The 10,565-nt window shown below is 36.6% G+C and overlaps 1 non-coding gene across 1 annotated transcript; it reads right to left on the reverse strand.

Moving 5' to 3' along the window:
* Window positions 1-2,895: 2,895 nt before the first annotated feature.
* Window positions 2,896-3,003, reverse strand: LOC127742726 (small nucleolar RNA R71). The gene has a single exon (XR_008004103.1). It is a non-coding gene; the product is annotated as a small nucleolar RNA R71 (small nucleolar RNA).
* Window positions 3,004-10,565: the final 7,562 nt, after the last annotated feature.

The following is a 10,565-nucleotide window of genomic DNA, read 5'->3' on the forward strand; positions in this document are numbered from 1 at the left end:
GCATCAATTACTTATTTCTGTAAACCCTAATAGCTAGTCTAGTATAAATAGGACATTTTACTATTGTATTAGATATCTTGGTTCCATCTTGGTTTTCATCTTTTATCTTAGCATCCATCTTTGGATGTTTAGTTCTTAGACTTTGGGGGCTGGCCATTCGGCCATGCCTGAACCTTGATCACTTATGTATTTTCAACGGTGGAGTTTCTACACACCATAGATTAAGGTGTGGAGCTCTACTGTACCTCGAGTTTTAATGTAAAGTACTACTATTTTCTATTCAGTTTGGCTTATTCTTACTCTAAGATATTCGTTGCACTTCAACATGATGAATGTGATGATCCGTGACACTCATCATCATTCTCACCTATGAACGCGTGACTGACAACCAATTCCGTTCTACCTTAGAACGAGCGAGTATCTCTTGGATTCCCTAACCAGAATCTTCGTGGTATAAGCTAGAACCCTTTGGCGGCCACTCTTGAGGATCCGAAAAGTCTAAACCTTGTCTCTGGTATTCAGAGTAGGATTCAGGGATTGAATGGCTGTGATGAGCTTCAAACTCGCGATTGTTAGGCGTGATGACAAACGCAAAAGAATCAATGGATTCTATTCCGACATGATCGAGAACCGACAGATGATTAGTCGTGCTGTGACAAGAGCATTTGGACCATTTTCACTGAGAGGATTGGAAGTAGCCATTGACAATGGTGATGCCCTACATACAGCTTGCCATGGAAAGGAGTATGAAGGATTGAAGGAAGGTAGTAGGAAAGCAGATATTCAACAAGGACAAAGAATCTCCATACACTTATCTGAAATTCCTACCAATGATTTACATAAGTATCTCTATCTTTATTTTCTGTTTATTTATTATTATTTTCAAAAAACATTATAACCATATGAATCCTCCTAACTGAGATTTACAAGGTGACCATAGCTTGCTTCATACCAACAATCTCCGTGGGATCGACCCTTACTCACGTAAGGTTTATTACTTGGACGACCCAGTGCACTTGCTGGTTAGTTGTGCGGAGTTGTGACAAAGTGTGATTCACGTTTGAGAGCACCAAGTCATTGGAGAAATTGTTGATGATCACAATTTCGTGCACCAAGTTTTTGGCGCCGTTGCCGGGGATTGTTCGAGTTTGGACAACTGACGGTTCATCTTGTTGCTCAGATTAGGTAATTTTCTTTTCAAAAAGAGTTTTCAAAATTTTTTCTTTTTCGTTTTTTGTAAAAAAATATTTTCGAAAAAAATCATAAAATCAAAAAATATTTTGTGTTTCTTGTTTGAGTTTAGAGTCAAATTTTAAGTTTGGTGTCAATTGCATGTTTTTAAAATTTATGCATTTTTTTTCGAAAATTCATGCATGTGTTCTTCATGATCTTCAAGTTGTTCTTGAGAAGTCTTCTTGTTTGATCTTTAAATTTTCTTGTTTTGTGTTTTTTGTTGTTTTTCATATGCATTCTTGCATTCATAGTGTCTAAGCATTGAAAAGTTCTAAGTTTGGTGTCTTGCATGTTTTTCTTTTCTTGAAAATTTTTCAAAAAATAAATCTTGATGTTCATCTTGATCTTCAAGGTGTTCTTGGTGTTCATCTTGACATTCATAGTGTTCTTGCATGCATCATGTGTTTTGATCCAAAATTTTCATGTTTTGGGTCATTTTTGTGTTTTTCTCTCTCATCATAAAAAATTTCAAAAATAAAAAATATCTTTTCCTTATTTTGCTCATAATTTTCAAAAATTTGAGTTGACTTAGTCAAAAATTTTTAAAACTTAGCTATTTCTTATAAGTCAAGTCAAATTTTCAATTTTAAAAATCTTATCTTTTCAAAATCTTTTTCAAAAATTAAATCTTTTTTATTTTTTTATTATCATATCTTTTTCAATTGATTTCAAAAATCTTTTCTAACTTCTTATCTTTTCAAAATTGATTTTCAAATCTTTTTCAACTAACTCATTGACTTTTTGTTTGTTTCTTATCTTTTTCAAAACCACCTAACTACTTTCCTCTCTCTAATTTTCAAAAATTACCTCCCTCTTTTTCAAAATTCTTTTAATTAACTAATTATTTCAAATTTTAATTTTAATTGTTTTTCTTCTCTTAATTTTCGAAAATCACTAACCCTTTTTCAAAATTTATTTTCGAATTTCTCCCTCTCTCATCTTCTTCTATTTATTTATTTATTTACTAACACTTCTCTTCATCTCAAGAATTTGAACCTATCTTTCCCCTTGTGTTTGGATTCTTAACTTTTTTCCTCATTCTATTCTTTTCTTCTTCTACTAACATAAAGGAATCTCTCTACTGTGGTAAAGAGGATCCCTATTATTATTTTCTGTTCCCTTCTTTTTCATATGAGCAGGACCAAGGACAAGAATATTCTTGTTGAAGCAGATCCTGAACCTGAAAGGACTCTGAAGAGAAAACTAAGAGAAGCTAAATTACAACAATCTAGAGACAACCTTACAGAAATTTTCGAAAAGGAAGAGGAGATGGCAGCCGAAAATAATAATGCAAGGAGGATACTTGGTGACTATACTACACCCACTTCCAAGTTTGATGGAAGAAGCATCTCAATCCCTGCCATTGGAGCAAATAATTTTGAGCTGAAACTTCAACTAGTTGCTCTAATGCAATAGAACTGCAAGTTCCATGGACTTCCATCAGAAGACCCCTATCAGTTTTTAACTGAGTTCTTGCAGATCTGTGAGACTGTTAAGACTAATGGAGTAGATCCTGAAGTCTACAGGCTCATGTTTTTCCCTTTTGCTGTAAGAGACAAAGCTAGAACATGGTTAGACTCACAACCTAAAGATAGCCTGGACTCCTGGGATAAGCTGGTCACGGCCTTCTTGGCTAAGTTCTTTCCTCCTCAAAAGCTGAACAAGCTTAGAGTGGATGTTCAGACCTTCAAACAAAAAGATGGTGAATCCCTCTATGAAGCTTGGGAAAGATACAAGCAGATGACCAAAAAGTGTCCTTCTGACATGCTTTCAGAGTGGACCATTTTAGATATATTCTATTATGGTCTATCTGAGTTCTCTAAGATATCACTGAACCATTCTGCAGGTGGATCCATTCACCTAAAGAAAACACCTGCAGAAGCTCACGAACTCTTTGACATGGTTGCAAATAACCAGTTCATGTACACTTCTGAGAGGAATTCTGTGAATAATGGGACGCCTCAGAGGAAGGGAGTTCTTGAAATTGATGCTCTGAATGCCATATTGGCTCAGAACAAAATATTGACTCAGCAAGTCAACATGATTTCTCAAAGTCTGAATGGATGGCAAAATGCATCCAACAGTACTAAAGAGGCTTCTTCTGAAGAAGAAGCTTATGATCCTGAGAACCCTGCAATAGCAGAGCTAAATTACATGGGTGAACCTTATGGAAACACCTATAATTCCTCATGGAGAAATCATCCAAATTTCTCATGGAAGGATTAACAAAAGCCTCAATAAGGCTTTAATAATGGTGGAAGAAATAGGTTCAGCTATAGCAAGCCTTTTCCATCATCTTCTCAGCAACAGACAGAGAATTCTGTGTAGAGCACCTCTAACTTAGCAAACATTGTCTCTGATTTGTCTAAGGCCACTTTAAGTTTCATGAGTGAAACAAGGTCCTCCATTAGAAATTTGGAGGCACAAGTGGGCCAACTGAGTAAGAAAATCACTGAAATTCCTCCTAGTACTCTCCTAAGCAATACTGAAGAGAATCCAAAAAGAGAGTGCAAGGCCATTGACATAATCAAAATGGCCGAACCTAGAGAGGAAGGAGAGGACGTGAATCCCAATGAGGAAGACCTCATGGGACATCTCTCAAGCAAGAAGGAGTTCCTTATTGAGGACCCAAAGGAATCTGAAGGTCATATAGAGACCATAGAAATCCCATTAAACCTCCTTCTGCCATTCATGAGCTCTGAAGACTATTCTTCCTCTGAAGAGGATGAAGATGTAACTGGAGAGCAAGTTGCTCAATATCTAGGAGCCATCATGAAACTGAATGCCAAGTTGTTTGGTAATGAGACTTGGGAAGGTGAACCTCCCTTGCTCATTAGTGAACTAGATACATGGGTTCAGCAAACGTTACCTCAAAAGAAACAAGATCCTGGTAAATTCTTAATACCCTGTACCATAGGCACCATGACCTTGGAGAAGGCTCTATGTGACCTAGGGTCAGGCATAAATCTTATGCCACTGAAGAACTGAAGATTGATAGTTTGGAAGTTATAATAAATTCTCGTTGCAGTTATAGTTTCTAAACCAAGCAATCAACCTTTCTTACAAACGTTTTGGTTGTCGCAATTAACAAACCCCTTTGGAATTGATAACCAAAGTATTTAAACCTCGGGTCATCTTCTCAAGGAATTGCAGGGAGGTGTGTTTTATTATTTGTTATGGAAAACAGTGTTTTTGGGGTTGAAAAGGTTTTGAACAAGAGAAAGGGATTGAAGGGAATTAATAAATTAATAACTAATAAAACTCTTGGCAAGGTATGAAAACTGGAAGTCTTATCCCAGTTATCCTTATCAATTGTGATGAGAATTGGATTTTTCTCCCACTAAGTTAACCTCTAACTATGAAGGCAAGTCAAGTGGATGGAATAAGTTTGATTCCTCAGGTCCTAGTCTTTCCTTGGAAAAGGCTAGAGTTTTTGGAACTCGAGTTAATTCTTGAAGAATTCCAATTTTCAGTCGACAATGAGTTTGACAACTCAAGAGTTATCAATTAATCAACCAAAGCCAATAGTAAATAATCTAAATTAAAAATAGGGAAAAGCAATCATGAGTCTGAAATATCTCAAATTATATTAAATAAAGAAAATCCTAACATGAATGGCTCATAAGCCAAATAGGCAACATAAGTAATACAAGGATTAAATTATTTGAGAGTAAAAGAGAAAATAAATAAGAAAGGAACATTGAACCTGAGATTTGAAGAAGATGAAAATATTCCTAAGTTCTAAAATCCTAATCCTAATCCTAAAACCTAAGAGAGAGGAGAGAACCTCTCTCACTAAAAACTACATCTAAAACCTAAAATTGTGAGTAATGATCGAATGATTCATTCTGCTCCACACCCAGCCTCTAATCTGTGTTTTCTGGGCCGAGAAATGGGTCAAAAACAGCCCAGAAATCACTCCTAGTGCTTTCTGGTTCGTACATGTCGTGGCAAGGTGACGCAGAGGTGTCGTCCACACGTTTGCGTGGATTAAGATTCGCAGCTGCGACGCGTGCGCGTCATCCACGCGTCCGTGTCACCTAACTTCAAGGCACCTAAGGAAAATTATATATCATTGCAAAGCCCCGAATGTTAGCTTTCCAATGCAACTGGAACCACATCATTTAGACCTCGGTAGCTCAAGTTATGATCGTTTTAGTGCGAGAGGGTCAGGCTGACAGCTTTGCAGTTCCTTCAACTTCTTGTATTCCTTCCACTTTTGCATGCTTCCTTTCCATCCTCTAAGTCATTCCTACCCTGTAATCTCTGAAATCACTTAACACACATATCAAGGCATTGAATGGTAGTAAGAGAGGATTAAGATTAGCTAAATTAACACCAAAGAAGCATGTTTTCAATCATAGCACAAAATCCGGAAGGAAAACGTAAACTCATGCAATTAGTATGAATAAGTGTATGAAAGATTGATAAAATCTACTCAATTAAGCACAAGATAAACCATAAAATAGTGGTTTATCAACCTCCCCACACTTAAACATTAGCATGTCCTCATGCTAAGCTCAAGAGAAGCTATAAAGGAGTGAAGAGGAATGATAGAATGTATGAAATGCAACATATCTATATGAATGCAACTACATGCAAAGATGATTCTACCTACTTGGTGAAAGAGTAAATTAATCTTTCAAGAACAAATATGAACTGGATTTCACTAATTAAAATACACAATAAAAGACAAGTAAACTTGTAAGAAGATAGCTCATGAAAGCAGGAAACATAGAATCAAGCACTGAACCCTCACTGGTAGTGTATATCACTCTAATCTCTCAAGTGTCTAGTGTCAATTACTCTGTTCTTCCCTAATCATGCTTTTTAAACTTTGTCCTTCGGCTAGCCAATTAACAAATATTTAGTATACCCATGCACACATCATGAGGTCTTTTCAAGGTTGTAATGGGGTCAAGGCAAGGGTGAGGATATATGTATGGCTAAGTGAGCTATAAATTGAATCTTTGAGTAACCTGAGCTATCACCTAACATACATACATTCTATATAATTTCTAAAATCATGCCTAGCTATCCATAATTCTCACTTTTATATCACATACTCATGTGTCAACTTTTCTTTTGATTTGTGTCACATATGCATTGATCTTTTATTAACTTAACATTGGGGTAATTTTGTCCTCTTATTTATTTATTTATATATATTATATATATTTTTTTTCTTTTCTTTTTTTATAGAGACAAAAACTAAAATAACATATCAATGCATATGGAATTTTTTTAATTTTCTGTTTTACATGAGTAGATACCCAAATTTCCCAATATTCAGAATTAGAAACATGATACATTCCCTTATTAACCCATGTTCTCACAGTTTCCCCACACTTAGTTGATGCACAACCTCTATCTTAAGTTAACAAAAGATTCAATTGGGATATTTAATTTGTTTTTCTGCTTAAGGCTAGTGATGTGGTTATAGAACATAAGGGGATTAAAAAGCTCAAAGTGGCTAACAAGGGTGACATAAAAGGGTAGGCTTATTTGGGATAAGTGAGCAAAAACAAGTAATGGCCTCAATCATATGCAAGTATGTAAATACACTAAATATTGGACATATAGAATGGAACAAAATATAGATTACATTCATAGAGAAGGAAACACGCAAGAATAAAAATATTATGGTTAAATAATGTAACCATGTAAATAAGCTCAAATCTCACAGGTTGTGTGTTCTAGCTTTTAACTATGTTCCAAATACAACTTCCAAACAAATTTAACACATAGAAAATTTTAAATTGTTTTTTTAATTTAAATTAGTGAAATACTATAAAAATTCCTTGAAAAAGAAAATATTACTTCAACCAAGTAGTGACTAAATGCATAAAATCAAACAAACATGCAATCAAATATGCAAATGCAACAATGAACAAACAAAGAAAATTAAACATTGGTGTTGAGATAGGAATAGCTAACCCATGGAGATCGGTATCGACCTCCCCACACTTAAAGATTGCACCGTCCTCGATGCATGCTAAGATGTACAAGTGGACGGGCTGCTCCAATTGATGTCTTTTCTCCCAGGATTGTGTAAATGGACTTGTTCGTCTCCCCTTGTAAACGTCTTCCGGTTCCCTTCCGGGTGGCCATCCTGAAAGAAAAAAAGGGAAGAAAAGTAACCCAGAAATAAAGATAAGAAAACAAATAAAATATGGGTGTTAATGCCAAATAATGATGGTCTCAATTACACGGTAGCTACAACATGCAAGTGAGAAAATAGTACAAGCACATGGCAAATCAAGAGTGCAAAAATTTGTAACAATGGGGAAGAGAGTGGGTAAAGAGAGATAATATAAATTCATGTCAATACAAAAGTAATATAGGTATAAAAGATAGGCATTGATTTAATTATTATTACTTAACAAGAATAAAACAAGTCACTAAGCACCAAGATAATACCAGAAAAGATACAACAGTTGAATAAGAAAATTTAACACCAATGGAAAAGAAAAAGAAAGTAAGAAAGGAGGAAGAAAGAAGAAAAGATAGAAGAAATTAGGATTAGAAAAGAAAAGATAAGATAATTGGCACTGTTTTGGATAAGCTGTGCATCGCATATGACACGGACGCGTGGTGCACGCGATCGCGTGGGGTGTGTTAAATTCAAGCGACGCGGACGCGTGGGGCACGCGGACGCGTGACTCGATTTGTGCTAGTGGCGCGAGAGTAGCCTCGCGTATGCACAACTCTCTGTTCAAATGCATTTTTGCCAAAAATCTGGGGTGACGCGGTCGCGTGGTTGACGCGATCGCGTGGATGGCCTAAATTTGAAAATGACGGGGACGCGTGGGGTACGCGTACGCGTGGCAGGGCTTGTGCTTCTAGCACGAGTCCAGCCCAATTCTAGCTCAACTTTCGGCCATACACCCTTTTTACATCGAGTTTGAGGCACGCGTTCACGTGGGTGACGCGGACGCGTGGTAGGTGTTTTTCCCACATGACGCAGACACGTCATCGACGCGGTCGCGTGGACCAATTTGTGCCAAAGGCATGCCTCCAGCCGCCCTTTCGCGTGACTCTCTGTTCAATCTGATTTCTTCCCCACGCACTTGTGACGCGGACGCGTCAGCGACGCTTACGCGTCGCGTGCGTGATTTCTTTTATTTTTTTATATATGCAAAAATGCAGAATGCAGTATGTAGAATGTGATGATTAGATTTTTGACAGTTTAGAATTTCACTAATGAAATCTCGTTGTAAAGTATAGTTTCTAAACCAACAACAATCCTTTCATACAAAAGATTGTTTGTCACTAAAACAAACCCCTAAATTTATAAACTGAAGTATTGAATCTCGGGTCGTTCTCCCTAGGAATTACAATAAAGTGTCTTGTTATTGGTTGTGAGCTATTTTTGGGGTTTTAATAAAGAACATGAAAAATAAATGGCAAAAAGTAAACTAATGGCTAAAAAAGTCTTGGCAAGGGTTGGTGGTCAAAGATCACTATCCTAATCACTAACCACAATATGAGAATTGGCAAGGATTAATCTCACTAAATCATCCTCTAACAAATGGTAAAGGAAAGTTGAATGAGATATATCAATCCAAGTCCATAGGTCATAACTCTCCACTAATTCAATTAGTAAGAACTAGAGTCAATGGCTCCCAATCATCAATCACTTGGACATTAGTAACTCAAGAGGTCCTAAGTTACCTTTCCAAGCAAAGAGTATAAAATTCTACTATAAAATCCAACCAAGCATTTCATCAAACACTTGGAAGGCATAAAAGGAAAACATAGTAAATCAACAACAAGAACAAAATCTAACAACAATTGTTGAAAGGAATTAACAACACAAATCAAAAGGAACACAATTATTATGATTTACCTTGAATTGAATTGAAAGAGAAAGGAAGGAACAAAAGTAGATCTACAACAAAATACAAGAACAACATAAAGGAAATTACAACAAAAGAATAGAGGAAGATGAATGTAACAACATGGAATTAAGAGGATAAAAGTAGAAGAGGATGAATCTAAATCTAGATCTAAGAACTAAACCTAATCCTAATCCTAATTCTAGAGAGAAGTGAGAACTTCTCTCTCTAGAAACTAACTCTAACTACTAAACTAAGCTAAACTAAACTAATGGTAACTAACTTCCTAAAGTATGAAAGTATATTCATTCCCCCTTCAATCCTTGGCTTAAATAGCATCAGAAATGAGTTGGATTGGGCCCACAAGGCTTTAGAATTCGCTGGCCACGTATTACTTTAAGTGGATCATATGGCAGCAACGACATGTGCGCGTACAGTGCGTGTGTGCGCCACCATACGTGTAGCAACTATGGAAAATCTTATATCTTTTCGAAGCCCCAGATGTTAGCTTTCCAACCCAACTGGAACCGCATCATTTGGATCTCTGTAGCTCAAGTTATAGTCAATTAAGTGCAAAGAGGTCGGCTTGACAGCTTTTGCGATTCCTACATTTCTTCATGAGTTCTCCATTTTTACATGCTTTTCTTTCATTCCCTTGATCCAATCTTTGCCTCCTAAATCTGAAATCACTTAACAAACATATCAAGGCATCTAATAGAATCAAGGTGAATTAAATTTAGCTATTTTAAGACCTAAAAAGCATGTTTTCACTCTTAAGCACAATTAAGGGAGAAGTTATAAAACTATGCTATTTCAATGGATAAATGTGGGTAAAAGGTTATAAAATCCCCTAAATCAAGCACAAGATAAACCTAACAAATGGGGTTTATCAGAATGCAATGCTAATATGAATGTTATGCATGATTCCAGGTCCAATCAAAACTAAAAAACAAACTAAAATTTAAACTGAAAAAGGAACGGTCATACCATGGTGGGTTGTCTCCCACCTAGCACTTTTAGTTAAAGTCCTTAAGTTGGACATTCTGGTGAGCTTCTTGTTATGGCGGCTTGTGCTTGTATTCATCCAAGAATCTCCACCAGTGTTTGGAATTCCCACAGCCTCCGGGATCCCAAACTAGGCGCAGAAGGCCTTCGAGCAAGCTAAAGCAATTGACAAGGCCCCAAAAGTATTGATTTCTAGATCGAATTCCAGGGTCCCAAACCTTGATTTGCACCCGTCTTCTTGTTGATCCTTAGTGTTCCAACCAGGTGGCAGGCAATCTAAATTCTCACTAAAGCGGCCAAACAACTTCCTAGACCCATTCAGTTGAGCTTTACACTAACCCTTGCATTTAAACTTTGAGCTTCCAACCATAATGAACCTTGCAGGACAATTCTTACTACTGTCCATCTTCCTCTTACTCTTTATGCCACAAAGAGCTCTAAGTTGACCATCCGTCTCCAGTAGCCCATATTCAAGTGGAATTAAAAAGC

This window comes from Arachis duranensis, chromosome 1, assembly GCF_000817695.3.
Source record: "Arachis duranensis cultivar V14167 chromosome 1, aradu.V14167.gnm2.J7QH, whole genome shotgun sequence".
In the NCBI taxonomy this organism is placed as follows: Eukaryota; Viridiplantae; Streptophyta; class Magnoliopsida; order Fabales; family Fabaceae; genus Arachis; species Arachis duranensis.